Genomic DNA, 18186 nt, shown 5'->3' on the forward strand with positions numbered 1-18186 from the left:
TTCTTTTTTCTTTTTTTGCTTTGAAGGTTTCACTTCTGATGTTGCCGGGGGCCCCTGGGGTGTTATTGCGTTCTTTTACTTTCACGCGTTTGACTCGGCGTTTGCCATGCTACTGACTTCCGTGTATCAGTCTTTGACACGGGATTACATCCTGTCCTGTTGTTTTTTCATGATTCATCCGGTTTTTTAAGTAGTTGCACATGACTTCTAGTGATTATCGGGGTGTGTGATATCCATTTGAGTAGTTTTGATGCTGGCATTATATAATCTTTTGGCGAGTCATTATCTTCTTGAAATTGTGATGGCCTGTTGGTATTTAAAGCTCTGCCGTTTTCAATAAAATCTCAGTCGTTAGTTCAGCGCCAGTCCCGTTGGTTGTGTGTCTCTTGTGTCCCCGTCTTTTTTGCGCTGCTGTTACCTTCCTTAAGATGAACCACCGACTAGCCCATGCAAAAATTTTGATCCACAGACAGAGCTGGAAGAACTATCAAAGCTGATCAATAAGTGCAAAATAATTGACATAAAGAGTAAAATGAAAAAAAAATCGAACATGCTCTAAAGAATGGAAGTAGCCTAAACATGCTCAAAAGGGAACTAGGCATAGGCAAAAATCAGGTCTATGTGCTGAGACAAGGAGGGCAGTATCATTAGCAGTGTTGATAAGACAGTTAAAGTATTTAAAGAGTTCTACTTAAATCTGGACAGTAGCCATTGTAATCTGGGCGTTAGAGTAGTGCACGGCAATTGGACGTCCTGCCACAAACAAAAGAGGGCGTAAAGAAAGTCTAGAGTAGCGCAAAGATAGAAAGCAGCTGAAGGGTACTTTCTTGAGCTAGTCGGTACATGTGTCTGTCAGGATTGTGTCTGTACTTCTTTCGTCCTGTCTCGGTCATTCTGTGCCTTTACCTGAGGCAAGCATGCAGCTGGTGAGGATCAGATATCAGCAGGTCTATTGAAGAACAGTGAGGAGATTCTGCTAGAAAAATCAGCCACCCTGTATACGCATTGCCTTATGACCTTTGGTGTACTGGAATCATGGAAGAACACTAACATCATCTCAATCCATAAAAGGGACATTGAGGACTTGAAGAATTAGACCGATCAGCGTACTGTCTGTTGTCTACAAGGTATTTATGGAGGTAAATGCTAATAGAATCAGGACAACCATAGACTTCAACCAGCCAAGTGACCAGGCAGGCTGTCGTAAAGGCCACTCAACAATGCACAATATCCACAATATCTGTCATGTGAAAGAGAGACACGCAGAATATAACCGGCATAGCCCTCCTAGATTACTAGAAAGCATTTGACTCATTCGAAACATCATTCATGCAGGCATTACGGAATCAGTGTAGAAGAGCCTTATGTAAAAGTACTGGGAGCTATCCATAATGGCTGCATAGCCACCATAATCCTCTCTAAAGACAGCAATAAAATTCCAACATGGAAGAATGCCGGGCAGGGAGTCACGATTTCTTCAATGCTGTTCACCTCCTTTTTACAGGGAGTATTCAGAGACCTGAATTGGGAACAGGTGGGGATAAGAGTTAATGGAGAATATATTAGTAATCCGTGATTTGCTGATGACTTTGCCTTACTAAGTCACTCAGAGCTTGAATTGCAAAGCATGGTTAGTGACTTAAGCAGGCAAAGCAGAGCAGTGGGTATAAAAATTAGTGTGCAGAAAGCTAAAGCAGTGATCTACAGTCTCTGAAAGGAACAGCAGTTTACAAATTGTAGAGAGGCACTGGAAGTGGTAAGGGAATACATCAACTTAAGCCAGGTAGTGACCGCAGATCTGAACCAGGAGAGTGAAATAACGAGAATAAGAATGGGGTGGAGTATGTAACAGCTGTACCTTAGCACTACTTGCCTATGGGCCAGAAACATGGAGGCTCACTAAAGGGTTCAACTTGAATTGGCAATGCAGCAAGCTGTGGAAAGGAAAACGAATTGTGAAAAGAATGTTAAGGGACAGGAAAAGGACAGAGTAGGTTGGGGAGAAAATGTGGGTTAACGGCAGCCTAGTCGAAATCAAGAAGAAGAAATGGGGTTCAATAAAACGATCTGTTGGGTGAGTTGCTTCATTGTGGAAAAGAAATTTTTTTAGGGCAAAGCAACTAAGAATGAGGACAGAGCACAAGACACGAAAGAGTGCTGCTCTCAGCTAATTTTTATTGGTAGAAGAAACAGTCATTTCATACACTGATTCCATGTACAGGAACTGCGCACATGCCAAACACTGCGTACATGCGCACATGCCAAGGAGGCTGTCGATCACACACCTTCGTCAGATAAGCCGATCTGAAAGCTTCACTGCACGAGGTTCCAAAGGATAACTAGTTACAGTTCGTGGACCTTGAGATCTCGGTTCTAGAAGGGCTGGTTTGCTGGTGCTACAAGCCTTGTGCACAGTAGGAAATTATGCCATATGGTTCAGCGCAGTCCAAGACTGTGAAAAGGGCGGTTACAACCATGTGTTTACTAGAATCTATTAATAGTCATGTTGTTGTGCTGTTCAGGAGAGTTTCAACTCGCAGATTTCTAGATTGCTAGCAGCTGAGAAGTACTTGCAGCTGGGCTTGTTCCCTTATTCGTCTGTGTTGCCATTGTGTGCTAGCAGCCAGCTTTCCTGTAACCCTTTATGTGCAGATCGCGCTATTGCTCCTGCCATCTCATTTGCATGGAGAGTGTAATTGGGGAAAGCGTGGTTCCCCAGTCTGACTGTAGTGGCGCACGCACCCTATGGGTCTCTTTTCCTGATGCGGATGGACGAAGAGTGTGAAAACACAGCTATCGTCGCGTGTGTGCGACTCACACCAAAAAATTACTGCACAGCAGTGCCGGCAAAAGAAAAAGTAACTTCCTGGTGCAATTAGGCAAATATTCTCTAATTCTGATGCAGGCTTATGATCGGGGCTAGGCAGATCGTCATGAAAGCGTTTGTTGCAACACGGCTAGTCGTGCATGATTTCAAAACATGAAATATTTTACAAAGTTGAGCAGACCGGTTTTCATTATGCAGTTCATGTACAAATTAGTTTATAATCTGCAATTCCTGTTCATATATTGAGATCAAGGAGTTGTGTCAGTTGTCCTGTGTAGAAATGGTATAAATGTGATTTGTACCTAAATGCTTGTAATAAATGTTATCTCTTGCTGCTTGGAGATGCCACTCTATGCACTGTTCCAATCTAACGATGGGCAGGGCAGTGCACAACAGCCTGCAATTTGTAAGATTTCTTGGCAGTGCACCGAAGCTACAGCTTTGCACTAAAAACAGATAAAAACATTTGAAGACGCATGAGCTTTATTAACTCAGAATCAGAGCTATGATCTTTGTCATCAGTTTTTCACATTTTCTTTATTTTAAATGCGCAGCACTCTCTTGTGCAGTGGCTTGAAGGCGAGCTTTTTCCAGTATGCTGCCCTGTCCGTTACAGTGGCGCTGACATTGGATAAAAGTGGCCTAATGAATTTGTCGAACACTACAGCTGGTGTGCTTGCGTTTTGGTCATCTCTTGCTGGGCAAATATTATCAAAAGGGGGCACCGCTTGAGTTGTGGCAATAACAGTTCAGCCAGCTGCTGACGCACGTTGCTCTTTTTTGTGTGTGGCAGGGCAACGTCACGGGTTTCTTAATGGTCACGAGAGCCGTGACAAGTTCCGATTTTGGGAAAGCTAGCCCACCCCTTGACTGCAGGCCAATAAGCCCCATCAGCACCGGAGTGGACCCATCTGACTGGTGGAGGTAAGGGCAGAGACTGCACGTTCTCCATTTCTCAACTGCTTTCGCCCCGAACCCTGTTATATAAGTGATGCTGGTATTTGCTACGGTTGATGGTGGCCACTGCACTCAAATAGAATACACCCTCGTTAGCATATGAATCTAGACATTCTGCAATGTACTGCCATTTGAGAGGGCACAAAAAACAGCTTTTGGCACAAACCTTTAAAAAAGGTCAGTAGAGCAAATTTTAGACAGCACACAGAGGCAAAGCCTGTGCATAAAGCAAAGAGGATAGTTATGCTGGAACTCCTCGTGCATTCCCTGAAAATTTTCACATTTTAGGCATTGCTGCCACTCATCTGTTACAGCCATGAAATAATGTGAAATGGTCAGTTCTCGGTTGCAATTTACATGGGTGGAGTGGGTGAACGAGTGTGTTCTGACAAGGCATCACTTTCGGGGATCTGAAGAGCTTGTCGATTTCCATCACAAAATCCTCAGTTTCCGTGAACATGGAACAAGAATATGTATACCATTCATATCAGCAAAGTATATGTGTTGGACAAATCACTCTAGGCTGCAAAATAAACGGAATAGTAGTCCAGCTATCCAACAAAGCAGAAGCTCTTGAAAGAGCATATGCAACATACACCTGGCTGGGGCAACTTGCACTGTCTCAGTCGAAGCATGCGGGGTTGTCTGTGCTTTTGCTTGAGCTGGAGCATCCATTTCAGAGGGTGTCACTTTCAGGGAGGCACCATGCATACTGCAATATATGTCAAATAGTTACCACCGCTAGTAAGCACCAGCCGCATAAAACCAAAAAATGCTTGTAACATATTGCCCATCAGCACAGCAGTTTTTACCCGCTCACATGCTCTGAACTGTAAAAAATTGCAGTCTGCAGACAGGCTACAGCAGTAGTAGCTGCTTGCATTGTGAAATCTTAGTTGTGCAAGGGCCTGAAATGTGGTTAATTTATGTTTAAACAAGAGACAACCAGCTGACAATTCTGAGCACTCGTCCCTGAGCTCAAATACCATGTACCTACCTCAGAACAGTCCGCCCATTTTCAGTGTTTGAAGCTTGAGATCGGCACAGGCTGCCAGTTCGCAAGATCCTCTCCAGGCTAAATGGTTAGTCATTGTCGCCAGTGATTTGCCTCAAAGAACTGAAGAGGAGCTTGACGGGGTCACCTGAGATATTCGTTGTTAGAACATAAAGGAAGGCCCTCTCGAGAAGGCACTTAATGCATAGTAGAGTAGATTGTCTTGTCAGCAAGAGAGCTTCATAGGTTTCAGCTCTAAGGAACTTGCTCCTTCTTCAGCAATTGTAGGCGTTCGTCGTTACCACAAAAAAAGTGTATTTGGTCAGGGTTTCTCATGTGCACATGTGCTGTTCGATTGGCCACATTGTGGATGGCAATCCACTACTGCATCATCTTCATAAACAACATTGTTGCATCAGCATTCCTTAACTGTTCTGCCTGAGGGTGGTACCTGGGGTATTCTTTCAAAAAAGAAAGCGCCGAGGTAACTTGATTTGAAAACAGCTGCACTTCTCAGCCCACGTGCATCTTCTCAAAAGTAGTTGGCTCTATGTGCTTCTGTGTCAAGAATCGTACTGATTTAACAATCTCGTTTTTTGAATGACAAAGCTGCTTCACGGACTGTCCAGTTATATTGGCTGGCTTCCATTTGTCATGTCCCCCTCCAGGAATAAGGTTCACACTTTTTTTATGATATGGCACTGGTCAAAGGAAAAGAATAAGCTTCTCTCTGGATCACATGAATGACACCACTGGCTTGAGGAAGCCATTGTCCAGGTAGCGCATCATTGTAACAATCTTGTGGTTATCAGGGACGATCTGCACGACATAGAGGCTGCACTTTTCAACTTCAGCTATCACTTATTTTGTCAGCTGATACAGGAGCTTGCCACTCAATTTTTTTAGTAAAGAAGCTGCAAGGAACCTTGTACGACGTCAACAGGCTTCTTGCAACGAAACACAACGCCTCATTGGCAAGCGAGATGTTGTTCACGTTCTGTCCTGTCCCAGCGTCTTCTCTCACAGCTTGTTGACTGAAAAACAGTCCATTATACTATCACAGACTTATTTAGAGCTTATAGCCATTTCATCCACAGTAATTGAGGAAAACCTTGCTTGCTCTTTCAGCTGCCCCACATCTTGCTTTAGGCATTCTTTCATTAGCAATAAGATCCTACTTTCAGTATTGGATTTGCCAACATAGTGAACTAGCGGGTTTTTTGATGGCAGTTTCAACAGACCTCTGGTATGTATGTAACGGTATACCTTAGGGGACAAGTAGTACAAAACTACACATTCTCGGTCTGGAGACCACACGAGCCGTTGCCTTGATGCATTGGCAATCTGTTCCGCTAAGAACTGGGCTGTGCCAACCTTGTCCACGCATTTTCTCGACGCTGAGTGGAGGGTGTGGTTTTCAAAACCACTGAGCTTCTTTTTTTAAGCAACCGTTCTCTCGCTGCAGTCTCCTAAGAGCATCTGCTTTCCTGAACAATAGGGGATATTCAAAATTCCGCAAGTGCGCTTTCCCACATAACTATGCTGCCCCAAACAAGATGGCCGACTTCGCTATAAAGGAACTACGTGGGCTACAGGACAGGCGCTAAAGGTATGGATAGAATATAAGAAACGTGTTTTGGAAGAATCAAACAAAAAACCAGTCTTTCTTGCTTTGTTTCAGCTGGAAACGCATGATCAGCCATCTTGTTTGGGACAAAATTGTTATGCGGGAAAGCGCACTTGCGGAATTTTGAATATCCCCTATTGCACTTGCATTCGGTCTGTACCACGGTGTAAGAATATATTTAGGTGTTGACACTGGCCGCCCGCCGCGGCGGAGAGCGCGCACAGATTGTGTTCGCCCTCTAGTACATGCGCCGACCGCAGCGGCGCGGGGGCGCTGCGGAGCAGAGGCCCTTCGCTTTCGATGCGGCAAGCGGCGTGCCCAGAGCCGTATATTCCCTTCTCCGGCGTGCCCTGCTTTAGGTGCCCTTTTAGGCTGTGTTGGTCGATGTTTTGGGCTGAGAGAGTGCATCACAAGCTGTGAACACCACGATCTCAGCTTCCACGTCGTCAGCTTCCATCGTGGACGAGCAAATTTTGCTAGAACTAGCTTTTTGTGTCGCGGTTTGGCACAAGCCGGATTGACAGTTGTGGAAACGCACGTGGTGGCGCGGGCCGACGCCATGGACGGTCGTCGCGGCCTATGTGCATTGTGTCTGTGATCTGTTGTTTGTTGCTGTGACACACCTGTGAACTTCAGCCGGGTCCAGAAGTCTGCTAGACGCAATTATGGGTAAGAAGTGCTTCGTACCCAACTGCAGTTCGGGCTACCGGAGTTGTCCGGATCAAGTTTCACTTTTTAAAGCTCCGTCGGAGCCTGCTCGCTTAGAACTTTGGCGCCGGGCAATTCCCAGAGCAGATAGGATATTGCAACCGAGCGACCACGTCTGCGCGAAGCACTTTCCCGAGCATATGATATCAAAATCGTACTATGCCGAGTTCAATGGCAAGGTACTTTTAAATGTACCGAAGAAGATCCCGGTGCTGTCGGCGAATGCTGTGCCCAGTATTTTTCCCGGGTGTCCGAAATATCTGACAAAACCGACAAGGTCAAGAAAGCCTCCTAGAAAACGACAGTCTACGGCCACGTGTGGCGATCAGTCAAGCAAGCGGCCCGCTCCCGCCGCTGTCGCACTGCCCGTTGGGACGGTCTGTGAAAAACAAAAAGGCACCGATCCATCATCGAGCCCTCAGAAGAAACTGCAGACATTTGAGTGGAGTGATCAAGGAACGTGCCCTTCTCCCGCCATGGAACTTGGAGGCACCTCCTCAAGTGCCACCTCCGTCTTCCTTGGCGTTCATGACGTTAAGGTTTGTTCTCTTCTGCACTGCTCCGGGTACTTAATATTCTAGGTGCTTAGTGTTCCCTGTACATAACTTTCTGCTAACCGTATCGGTCCTCCCGGCATGCCATAGATACCTATAGGTGCCCCTGGATAACCAGATACAGTTGCTTGCAATACAGGTTAATAGTAACTGCCCAGCCCAGGACATTAAATAATTTAGCTGTTGTTAACATACAGCATGATTAAGCCCTTAGCTTTTGAAGCAGTCCGCGAAACTTTTGCCTGTAGCTTTTTGGGTTTGGCTGCTTTTGATAGTAGCATATGTTTTATAACAGTACCTTAAATCCATTTCCACTGATATAATTTCTCTCATTTTTCGTCAGGACAACCGCACGAGTCCACATCAGGGTGGTCCAGATGGATTGTGTCACGTCCAGACTGAAGCACCATTGGCAGCATGCAGCAGCCTCGGATTAGTCGAGGAAAGTCACGAGGGAGTGTCTGTCAGCAGCCAAGATGAAAAGGAACCGCTCACATTTTCATGTCTCTCGAGTTATGTATCCAGCATTCAACTTCCAGGAACCTCGTGGGCAACACAAGTTGTTGATAGCTTTGGTGTGGAGGCTGTAGTCTTCACGGAAGTGGCTTTGGCGAAGAAACGCGACCAGGCACCTTTCCTGAGGAAGTCATTAGATGCTAAAGTTTCATCCAGCGGAATGCTGTCACTGCGTGCCTTCATTTATGGTCACCCTATAACTGTCAACGCCATAAGCGGCGATGTTGTTCCATGCGGCCTAAGCGACTTGGAGAGTGTGATTCACAAGTTTCACAACCTGCACGTATGCGCTGGTGGCCCCGGTGGCGAGATGTACCACAACATCCAACCCGAGTGTGCATATATCGACGCATGTGGCGTGTGGCGGCACAGAAACTGCATGTAATTTTCTGAACAAGCAAGTTGCGACCGTTGCGAAAGATTGAAAGACACACTCCGGATACATTACTCCCGTATGAAGAAGAGAGGAGAAATGAAGCACATTCGTCTTTTAAGCAGCCCTTCCAAAAAAGCCCGCATTGACCTTTTGCGGAAGGCAAGAATTTCCTGCTACAGGTCCAAAGTGCGACTTCTAAAAGGAAAAAAAAAAGCTTGAGGCGGAACTGAGCAAATGCAAAGCCAAGCTTAAACAATTAAGTGATGAAACACTTGACCGCATTCCTCGTGATGCGAACCTTACTGAGGCACAGCAGCTTGTGTTAAAGGAATGTGTGGCTGCTGGCAAGACTGGTTCTAAGAAGGGACGACGATACTCGGACAGCTGGATCCTGCTTTGCTTGCTCCTTCATATCAGGTCACCAGCAGCCTACAGGTTCCTGATGGAAAACGAAGTGCTCGCATTGCCGTCAGTCCGAACAATACGCCGGTATGTCTCTATGGTGGGATTTAAGTCGGGATTTGACAGCAAGTTCTTTTCTGCTCTGAAAAGGAAAATAGAAAAAATGGACGACTTCAAGCGACATGGGATTATCATGTTCGATGAAATGCAGGTTAGAAAAAGTAAACGTGTCAATTCTCGCACGATGACATATGTAGGGCTGGCAACAGACGCTGGAAACGCTGATGAGCTCGCTGATCACGCCCTCGTTTTCATGTTCTGTCCTTTTGGCGATAGCTACGCTCAACCTATAGGGGTGTTCGCAGCAAAAAATGCAACCAAAGGCTCCATTCTCGCTCAGTGGCTTCTCCAAGCTATTGTGATGCTCGAAGAAGCCGGTGCAAAGATTCATGGGTTTGTCTGTGATGGCGCGTCAACAAACAGGAGCATGTGGAACATTCTAGGTGTTAATGGAAGCCTCAAGGAGAGCTGCTACTAGTTCACGCACCCAGTTGACCCTGAAAGAAAAGTTTTTGCGTTTTCTGACACTCCACACTTGTTTAAGTGTGTGAGAAATAGACTTAAGCAGCAGCGATACTTGAAAAACGAAGGACAGTGGATCAAGTGGGAGTACTATGCTGAAGTCTACAAGGAAGACGTTGCCAACGCGGGGGGCCTAAAAGTCTGCCCGAAAATAACGCACTCTCACATATACCCGAGTAACTGTGAGAAGATGCGTGTGAAGTTAGCCACCCAAGTCTAGCCGCTCCATGGCGGCGGGTATTCAGTTTTATCGGGAACAAGGTATCCGCAAACTCATAGGCAGCGAGAAAACTCAAGAATTCACGTTGTTTTTAAACAATTTGTTTGATGCACTGAACAGGCGATTTCCAGCAGAAGGGATCACAAGGAACAGCCGAGACCTCGCAATTCTCAAGCATGGAATTGACTGGCTGGACAGCTGCGAAAGAGAACTGGAAAGTGGCAACATTATAAAAGACATGTTCTTGACAAAGAGCACTTGCGAGGGGCTTCGAGTCACATTGAAGTCCACTTTGGATCTTTGTGAGGTGCTGCTTGATTGTCACAACTTCAAATATGTCCTAACCAACAAAATGAACCAAGATCCTATCGAGCGGTTCTTTGGCAAAATACGGTTGGCAGGAAGCCAGAATGATCACCCTTCGATGCCCACCTTTATGCAGCTTTACCAGACGCTGTCGATCTACAGTATCCTTAAACCTCCGAAGTATGGCAATTGCAAAGTCGTCGAGGGTGAGGAACCATTGCTGGATGCGTCATATTTCAGGGCCCTCATTAGAACAGACGACAAAGTGGCATCATGCCCTGGATTCATCAATCAAATTAAAGAAAAGCTAGACGATCTAGTTTCAGTAGAAGACTGGGAATGTGAAGATATCGTTCGGGAACACAAATCAGACGGAGGGCAAATTACAGACTGCATACTTTATTATGTCACCGGTTTTTTGAGCAGAAAGATGCGAAGAGTTACCAGCTGCGCTGCTTGCTTGTCAGCCTTCAGCGTAAAAAATAATTCTTTTGCTGAAGCAGCTCTAACAAATGTGAAGACCAGAGGGGGTCTTACCCACCCTAACGTCAACATATTTGACCTTCTAAAGCATACGGAGCGGTTTTTTGTTGACTATGCAGACTGCCACACGGTGTACTGGGACACCATAGACGCAGTGATAGATACATACATGATGACATTCCCATGTGCTGATCACAAGGAAGAAGTACTCGCACAGCTCCTCCACTATTACGTCAGCATGCGTATGAGGCAGCATTGTAAGCACACCAATGCAGTCATGACAAAGCAGTGTCAAGAAAAAAAGAAACAGGCCAAGCTGTGCTCATCCTAGATGATAGAGGATGATTCGTTCAGTGTATCGTCCAAATAAACGAATGCAGTGATCATCACAATTGCAGTCACGGTCTTGGCTCTTGATTACGCGAAAGTAGCCCAGTAGGTTGTGATTCACTGTGTTTTGTGCGTAACCTAGTGACTACAGGAAATCACATCTCTCAGAGAGGCTACTTGTAGTAATAAATTTGTTTGTTCAACAGAATGGGTATTAAGGCCGCATTTGAGCAAAAAAAAAAGTAAATTGTGCTGTTAATGTCCCGAAGGGGCATATGGGCATTAATAGATGCCGCAATGGAGGGCTCCAAACTTAGACCACATGGGATTCTTCACATCACACAGCACACGGGCACCTTTTGCGTTGTTTTGCGGCCACCGCAGCCGGCATTACACCTACGTTCTCGGGCCTAGTGCTAGAGACAACCACTCAGCATCGTCGGTGCCGACCTGAGGGATAAGATTGGCAGAAACAACGCCAGTGGCATTTCCAGTAACTATTTGTGTTTCGCGTACCTAATTGTGGACTGCACTTGCTATTAAAAAGCCGCAAATGTACACTTGGATTTTTGTTTTGGTCCCGGCGTTCGCGTGTATAGCGGCAGTGGCGTTCTGCAATACAGCACAAGAGCGCGGGTTCTATTCGTGGCTGCGGAGTAAGTATTTCTGATGCAGGCGAAACGCGGAAACGTCCTTGAGGTTTCTGTGCAAATTAAAGAACTCCAGGTGGCCGAAGTTAACCATGTTCTCAACACGGCGGTCATCTCGCAGCATTGGCGCAATACACTGCTCAAGCAATGTTTGAATGTACGCGTAGGCTCTTCAGGCCAAATGTGGGCGCGTTGAGTCCGACCTTTTATATTTAAGAGGCAGTGTAGTTAACTATGCTCACAGCAGTCGTGCGGATGAACGAAAAAAAAATTTGCTATGAACGCATTTCGATAACGAGCTCGGAAGCAGCACAGGGCTGCGTCCTCGCTGCTGTTCCGCCCATTCATGCAGTCTCAGCAAGAAAAACACGAAGTAGCCCAAAATTATTTGGTGTCGACAGCAGTTTCAATCCTTCGTTGTCTTGCCGCACTTCACAAAGCACGCGTACACGCAGCGGCACCGAAAGATCCCGTGGCATCTGCATTACGGCTGCCGATGCTCGGCGACTAGGGGCCCAGGGTGCGTAGCGCCATCTGTCAGCGTTCGAGAGAAGCGCAGGGAGCGGCGAACAAGTCCTGGTCGCGCCGCCGAGCGCAGTGTCAACACCTAAATGTATTCTTACACCGTGGTCTGTACTCATTGCATCTGACTAGTTGCGTGAAAGAAGGTCCTCAGTAGATTGTGTTACGCAATCACGAGGCTACTGTCTCATATCCTGCACCTTTAGGACTAGCTTCACCTCCTTCAAAGGATGTATGAATCGGGCTACCTTCATGCACTTGAGGAAATGAGCAGGTAGAAGTTGATGAACAGCCTGGGCATTCTTAGGGACCACATTCTGAATCTGTATACCTTCAGAGCCGTTTGATAAACTTGATGGTGTGATGACTCAGCTTTCAACCCGCGTTTTACCAGACGATGACCTCAAAGAAGCATGCCATGCACTGAGAAAGTGCCTGCGGTATTTTGTCACGCTTCGCTGGTTGGGGATGAGCATTCCCGGAGAAGGACGCCCGGGGGCAGCGACCGACGGTAAATGGAACCAAAAGCGCCCGTTCGGGGACTAAAAGGAATGGAGCTGAAGGGATTAGCCATTTGTCAAGAGTCGACCACACCGTAGACAGCTGATCGCCACAGTTGAGGCCACGGCGTCGCAAGGACCACACGGAGCCACACTGCAGGAATTCGCAGCGGAGTTGCAATTTCTCCTCTCCCGTTCCCACGGGTTGACTCTGCCACGAGTGACTCCGCCTGCAACAGCGCTGTGTGAATGTGATTGGTGCCCATCTTGGGGAAATGTGCCTCGTGTTTGATTGGCCCCCGCCTGATGAAGGGGCGGAACATTGGGGGATTTAAGGACGGTGCTGAGTGCGAAAGGACGCTCTGGGCCCTGCCGAAAAGGCCCATCCAGATGCTCGACGCTATGAACTTTTCATTCTTGACCGTTTGCTCTTTTGTACAGTATGTAATTAAGTTTCTTAAAAGTGCTTTAAACCCGCTGGTTTTTCGTTTCCCAACTCCGAAGCTTCAGACATTCCTTCATCCTGGACAAGCCCCCATGGTGATGCAACAACTGGTCACGCTACCCGAGCTAAGACAACTGGTGGCAGCGGTGGGATGCTGCTACACGACCCATGATAATGCCCTTTCTTGGTTTTGTGTAGAATTCTGTGACAATTGCATAACTTTTGTCTTTTTTTGTGGTTGTTGTGGCTGCGTGTAGCTTGGGCAACCTGCGAACACGCTCGGAAAAGCATCACGCTTCAGGCGTCGCACGTTTGTGGACCCCAAATTATTAACTGAGTGTAAAAAGTGAAGGCTGCAGATGACACTGCTAGCACACTTGTCATTTGGCATAAACTCTTTTCTTGAGATGGCCTTTAGCCATGCTTGGCAACACATCATTTGAAGGAAATTCATTGAAAGTTATTCGAGGTTTTTTTTTTATTGGAGCGGCAGAAAGGGACACAGCAATACATTTATCTGTAAAATAAATAACGAGATAGGATTGCTATGTGAAGTGGATGACAGAGAACTGATGTAGCTTTTCTCACATTGCAAATAATTTAATAGCGATTTCACATCAGCTACACAAAACCACTCGCACCTACCAGGAACACATCCAACATAGCAAAACAAGGGCCAGGAAAGTCTTCTCGCTTCAAGTGCCAGTGGTTATGGTGCTCGGCTGCTGACCCGAAAGACGCGGGTTCAATTCCGGCCGCGGCGGTTGAATTTCTTTGGAGGAGAAATTCTAGAGGCCCGTGTACTGTGCGATGTCAGTGCATGTGAAAGAACCCCAGGTGGTCGAAATTTCCGGAGCCCTTCACTACGGCGTCTCTCTTAGCCTGAGTCGCTTTGGGACGTTAAACCCCATAAACAAACAAACAAAAAGGAGAGGTCAGAACTTCTGCCTAGCATAGTGGCGTATAAACAGTTCATGACCACTTACCGTAATTATATGCTCGAGCCCAAAAGAGCTTTGCTATAAAGTAGGTGCCCAGTTTTTTAAAGATTGCCTGAAGGGCACAAAAAAGCATACCTGATTGTTGTCACAGCATGGCAACTTTTGTAACACACACAAAAGAACATTCAGCAGGATAGCATGCACTCCGGAGGAAATGTTGCGCAGAGAGAGCCTCGGTTTCCCCAATCACCTCTTAAACGTCCACTAAAACCGCATGCAAAAGCAGTCCTAAGGGTTTAACAACGTACCTCAACTTCTTTGTACCTTGAGGAACAAGTTGAAAGAAATTGACTGCACATTCGCGATTCTTACGTATAAAAATGTGCCAACAAAGCTGACAACACGGCTAAAAACGCAGGCGGCATCGGCCATGCGAGTCCCGCTTGAGCCATGGGCTAAGGTCGCCACCTCGCGGTGGGTTACGGAGTTAGCAAAATTACACTTCTCTGCTGGGCTGCACGCTGAATGGGACAGCCTGAGCAACGCCGCGCCACTGGAGCCGATAGCGGAGGCCACGCGAAAAATTAAGAACAAGGAACCAGCAGTGGACGCAGTACATAAAGAAGAGAATGAAAGGAAAGCCAAGTAAAAGCTTCAGGTTACTCCATACTCTCACCATGTGTCCCAAAGCTTAAAGATTAGCCAACAAATACCAGTTGTTTTTTCAGACCCTGCAAGCTGAAAAGCCTATGCCCTAGGGTAAATGGTGAAGGAAGAACGAGAGGAGGCCTAACGAAGCACAAATTCACATCTGATGGGGAAGAGTATATGTTGGGAACGTGAAAGATGCCTTGAGCAGGGGACCGAAATGAACTTGGTTGTTCATTGTATGTCTTGTGATCGGCCAGGGACATGAGCGCCATTACTAAAACAGACACTAGTAATCGGAAGAGGCAATGACGAGTCAATGCGGGTGTTAATTGAGGCATTCCACGTCAGGAAAAAGGGGTCTGATTGTGTTAGCAGCCCTTCGGTGAAGCTGTACATTGTAGAGTACAAGTTTTTAGATAGGCTTATGTGATGAGGGTGTATGATGGACAGCCTCCTTGGCACATGCGCATGTACGTAGTCTTTGGCATGTGCACAGTTTCTGTAGATGGAATCAGTGTATGAAATGACGGTTTCTTCTACGAGTAAAAATTAGTTGAGAGTAGCACTCTTTCGTGTTTTGCGTTCTTTTCTCATCCTTTCTTAGTTGTTTCGTGTAAGAAGTATTCCTTTTCCAGGAAGAAATGGGCTTCGGCAGGGCATGTAATGTGGAGGCAAGATAATTGATGGTGCATAAGGGTAAACTACTGAATTTTAAGAAAAGGCAAGTGTAGCATCTGACGGCAGAAAGTTAGCCGGGCAGATGATATTAAGAGGTTTGCGGGAATAAGGGGGCCGCAACTGTAACAAACTGTTAATTGGAGAGATGTATGGGGGAGGGCTGTGCTTTGCATTTAGAGTTGTCAGGCTGCTGCTGATGGTGATATAATGGTTAAGACTGACCTAGAACATTGACATCATAATCAACCCGATTGAGAATCTGCTATGTTTTTAGAAGAGAGATTTGTATGCTCAGGAGGGTAGCAGCCCAAATGCTTATTCATTCAGACCCCACTCTTATACAGTCTTATCAAGCTGAGGTGATGACTAGTGAGTGCAAAGGAGCATAGCGGTCAGTAATTATGATTTTCTTTCGGAATGCCTGGTTGGGAATGCTCTTTGTCAACGCTGAGCCTTGTTGAGCTAGTCTCAAGTAGCAGTTCGAAGAGGCTGCTTCCAGGCCCTGGGGAAAATGTGGTAGCTGGACACACTCCTGCTAGGAGTGAGCTTTGATGACTGCATTAATCAAGAGTGCTCCCAGAGAGAGAGAGAGAGAGAAGAGAAACTTATGACGGGAACCATGCGAAGTTTCTTGCCAGAGTGGATGGCTGTGGCTATAGTACAGACTGTGATATTCCATGCCGTAGAAGAACATTCACCCCATTAGACCGCCAACTCTTTTCAGTACCATTTACTCTGCAACAGCTTGAAAACTGCCAGTTTGGAAAAAGTGAGAATATTAGTCCTTGAAATTTTCTAGAACTCTGAAAATTCCCTTTTCACCATATTTTTACTCCACAGTTTTCTGAAAATTTGGAAAATTCACTGATTGGAACATCACTGAATATAGACAATACCACAGACTATGCTGACAACTTGGGAGGCCAGGATGCCGTGAACCTTCCAAGTCAATTTTCTGTGTTTAGTGAGGAAAGGAAGGAGTTTGTCCTCTACCAATCTACTGGAATGGCATAACAGCTTCACTGTAAAAGAAGCGTGGTAGAAAGAATCCACCTTGGTCAGTATAAATCAATTTGTAGTTTGCTTGAAGTGTGTGGTTTTTCGTTTTACTTTCATTTTTATGAAAGTTCTGGCAATGCTTGTCATCTTTCAAAACCAAGTTTTAGTATGCATGGCAGGTGCAGTCAAGTTTTTGATGAATCAAACTGGCTTTCAGATGCAGCAAACAGGTTCATGCTTATGTATATCTTTTATATACCAACTTCTTGTCAAATACAAGCTAAAAATCTTGTACCATTGTTACATTCGTATCTCTGCTACCTGTATGGCCAAGCACTGCTCCAGTATGCCACTTCTGTGCTGGCTGAAAGATCTGCCCAGTTTTTTTTTAAGGCATGAAACAGTTTTCGTTTGGTTGTGTAGTAAATGATTGAGCCACTTTGTATGATAAGACTGCTTTTCCATGAATAAGATTTTATGTCTCGTTTGCGTGCGAACAATTTTGTTAACTCAAAAAATGGCAATTTCTAAAACCTCGATGGTTACCACTCAAGCCCTGGTTTACACCTATGCGCGATGTGTAGCTCTGCTGTATTGAAATAAACGTATGCTGATTTGCTCCAAGTTGAGAGAAATTACAAGAGTTGACGTGCAGGCTAGTTGGTTGATCATATTTAATGAACAGCTTGCTCAAGAGAGAGATTGTTAGTGTTCATCTTGTAGCAGGAAAAAGATTTTCTCGTTACCTAAACAAGAAGCTCATCACTGGACGAAATTATAAGTTTGAGAACATTGATTGAGAACTAAACATGACAGATTTGCCTGTCTGATTGGGTTTCATCATTTATAATAAACACTGATACGTCTGCAACCAGAAACTTTTTGAATTTAAAACCCAATGTTTCAAATCCGGCTCAGCTCCTTCAGGGGTGACTGGGCGCAGTAGCTATCTTTTATGAGAATATTCATGCAACTTGCTTCTTTGATGTGGTCGAACAGTAAAAAGCTGCTTTTTATTTACTGTTGTATTTGGTCAGTGGAGTAATACCAGCATGGCGCATCGTTACCAGGTGCTGTTTCTTTAGGTTACATCCTACTGTAGACATTGTGCTTTCCCAAAGCAGGTTATTACCGTATTTACTCGAATCTAGGCTGGCCTCGATTCTAAGCAAGCACCCGAAAGGTGAAGGCCAAATTAAAATAAAAAAAGCTTTCTTCGATTGTAAGCCGGCAGAAAAAACAATGAGAATGACAGCAGGAACAGCACACTAATTGTATTTATTTCCACGAACCTGCTTCTGCTCACTCATCCTCGTCATCGCTGACCTCCTTATCTCGGGCCCATGCCACCACACGAAGAGAGATGAAGCAGAATGCCAGCCATTCCTCGCGTGTGGGTTTTATCGGCTTAGGCTATGGACAGTAATGGCTACAGTGCTGTCTTCTGTTGGCACTTCGTGGGGACGCCACCTACATGCAACTTTTTTACATTTTTTTACGGTGTCGTCTTATTTAGTTAATACAATGAAAAAACTCTCAAATCTAAGCTAACCTAAGCTTCTGAGCTTCTAATCTAAGCTTCATGTTTAAAAAAAAACTGTCGGCCTAGATCGAATAAATACCGTAACTGTTGCGCTGCTTCGGCTTGATTTCATAAGCAACGTGAATTTTTTTTAGCTATGGAGCTTCAGTTGGACAGTTAATGAAGTGACTTACACCAACGAAGTGGTTCTAGCTGCATCTATTCTCTATGAAGCAGGCTATGTTGACCATTATGATGTTAAATTCTGAAAGTGCCACTCAACGATAGGCATACTACTTATAGTCATTTCTTATTCTTGAAAACTCTTGCTGTCGGCACCACACAGGTATGACTTAAAGGTTACTTCCTTACCATTGCCACACACCAGTTGAAAGC

At 45.5% G+C, this 18186-nt stretch overlaps 1 protein-coding gene and 1 pseudogene across 5 annotated transcripts in view; one reads left to right on the top strand and one right to left on the bottom strand.

Annotated features, from left to right (window-relative positions):
* LOC149354349 (uncharacterized) overlaps nucleotides 1–18186 on the top strand; it is a 56717-nt gene that overhangs the window by 10804 nt on the left and 27727 nt on the right. For 4 of the 5 annotated variants that reach the window (XR_016291307.1, XM_089583288.1, XM_089583287.1 and 1 more), the window contains exon 3: nucleotides 3621–3751. The exons of the other annotated variant lie outside the window; for it this stretch is intronic. The gene's annotated coding sequence lies outside the window, so the exon portion shown is untranslated. The remainder of the gene's footprint in view (nucleotides 1–3620; nucleotides 3752–18186) is intronic. 5 annotated transcript variants of the gene reach the window in all.
* LOC149354350 (uncharacterized) lies at nucleotides 3370–5469 on the bottom strand (annotated as a pseudogene).

This window comes from Amblyomma mixtum, chromosome 3 (genome assembly GCF_055824585.1).
Source record: "Amblyomma mixtum isolate Tamu chromosome 3, ASM5582458v1, whole genome shotgun sequence".
In the NCBI taxonomy this organism is placed as follows: domain Eukaryota; kingdom Metazoa; phylum Arthropoda; class Arachnida; order Ixodida; family Ixodidae; genus Amblyomma; species Amblyomma mixtum.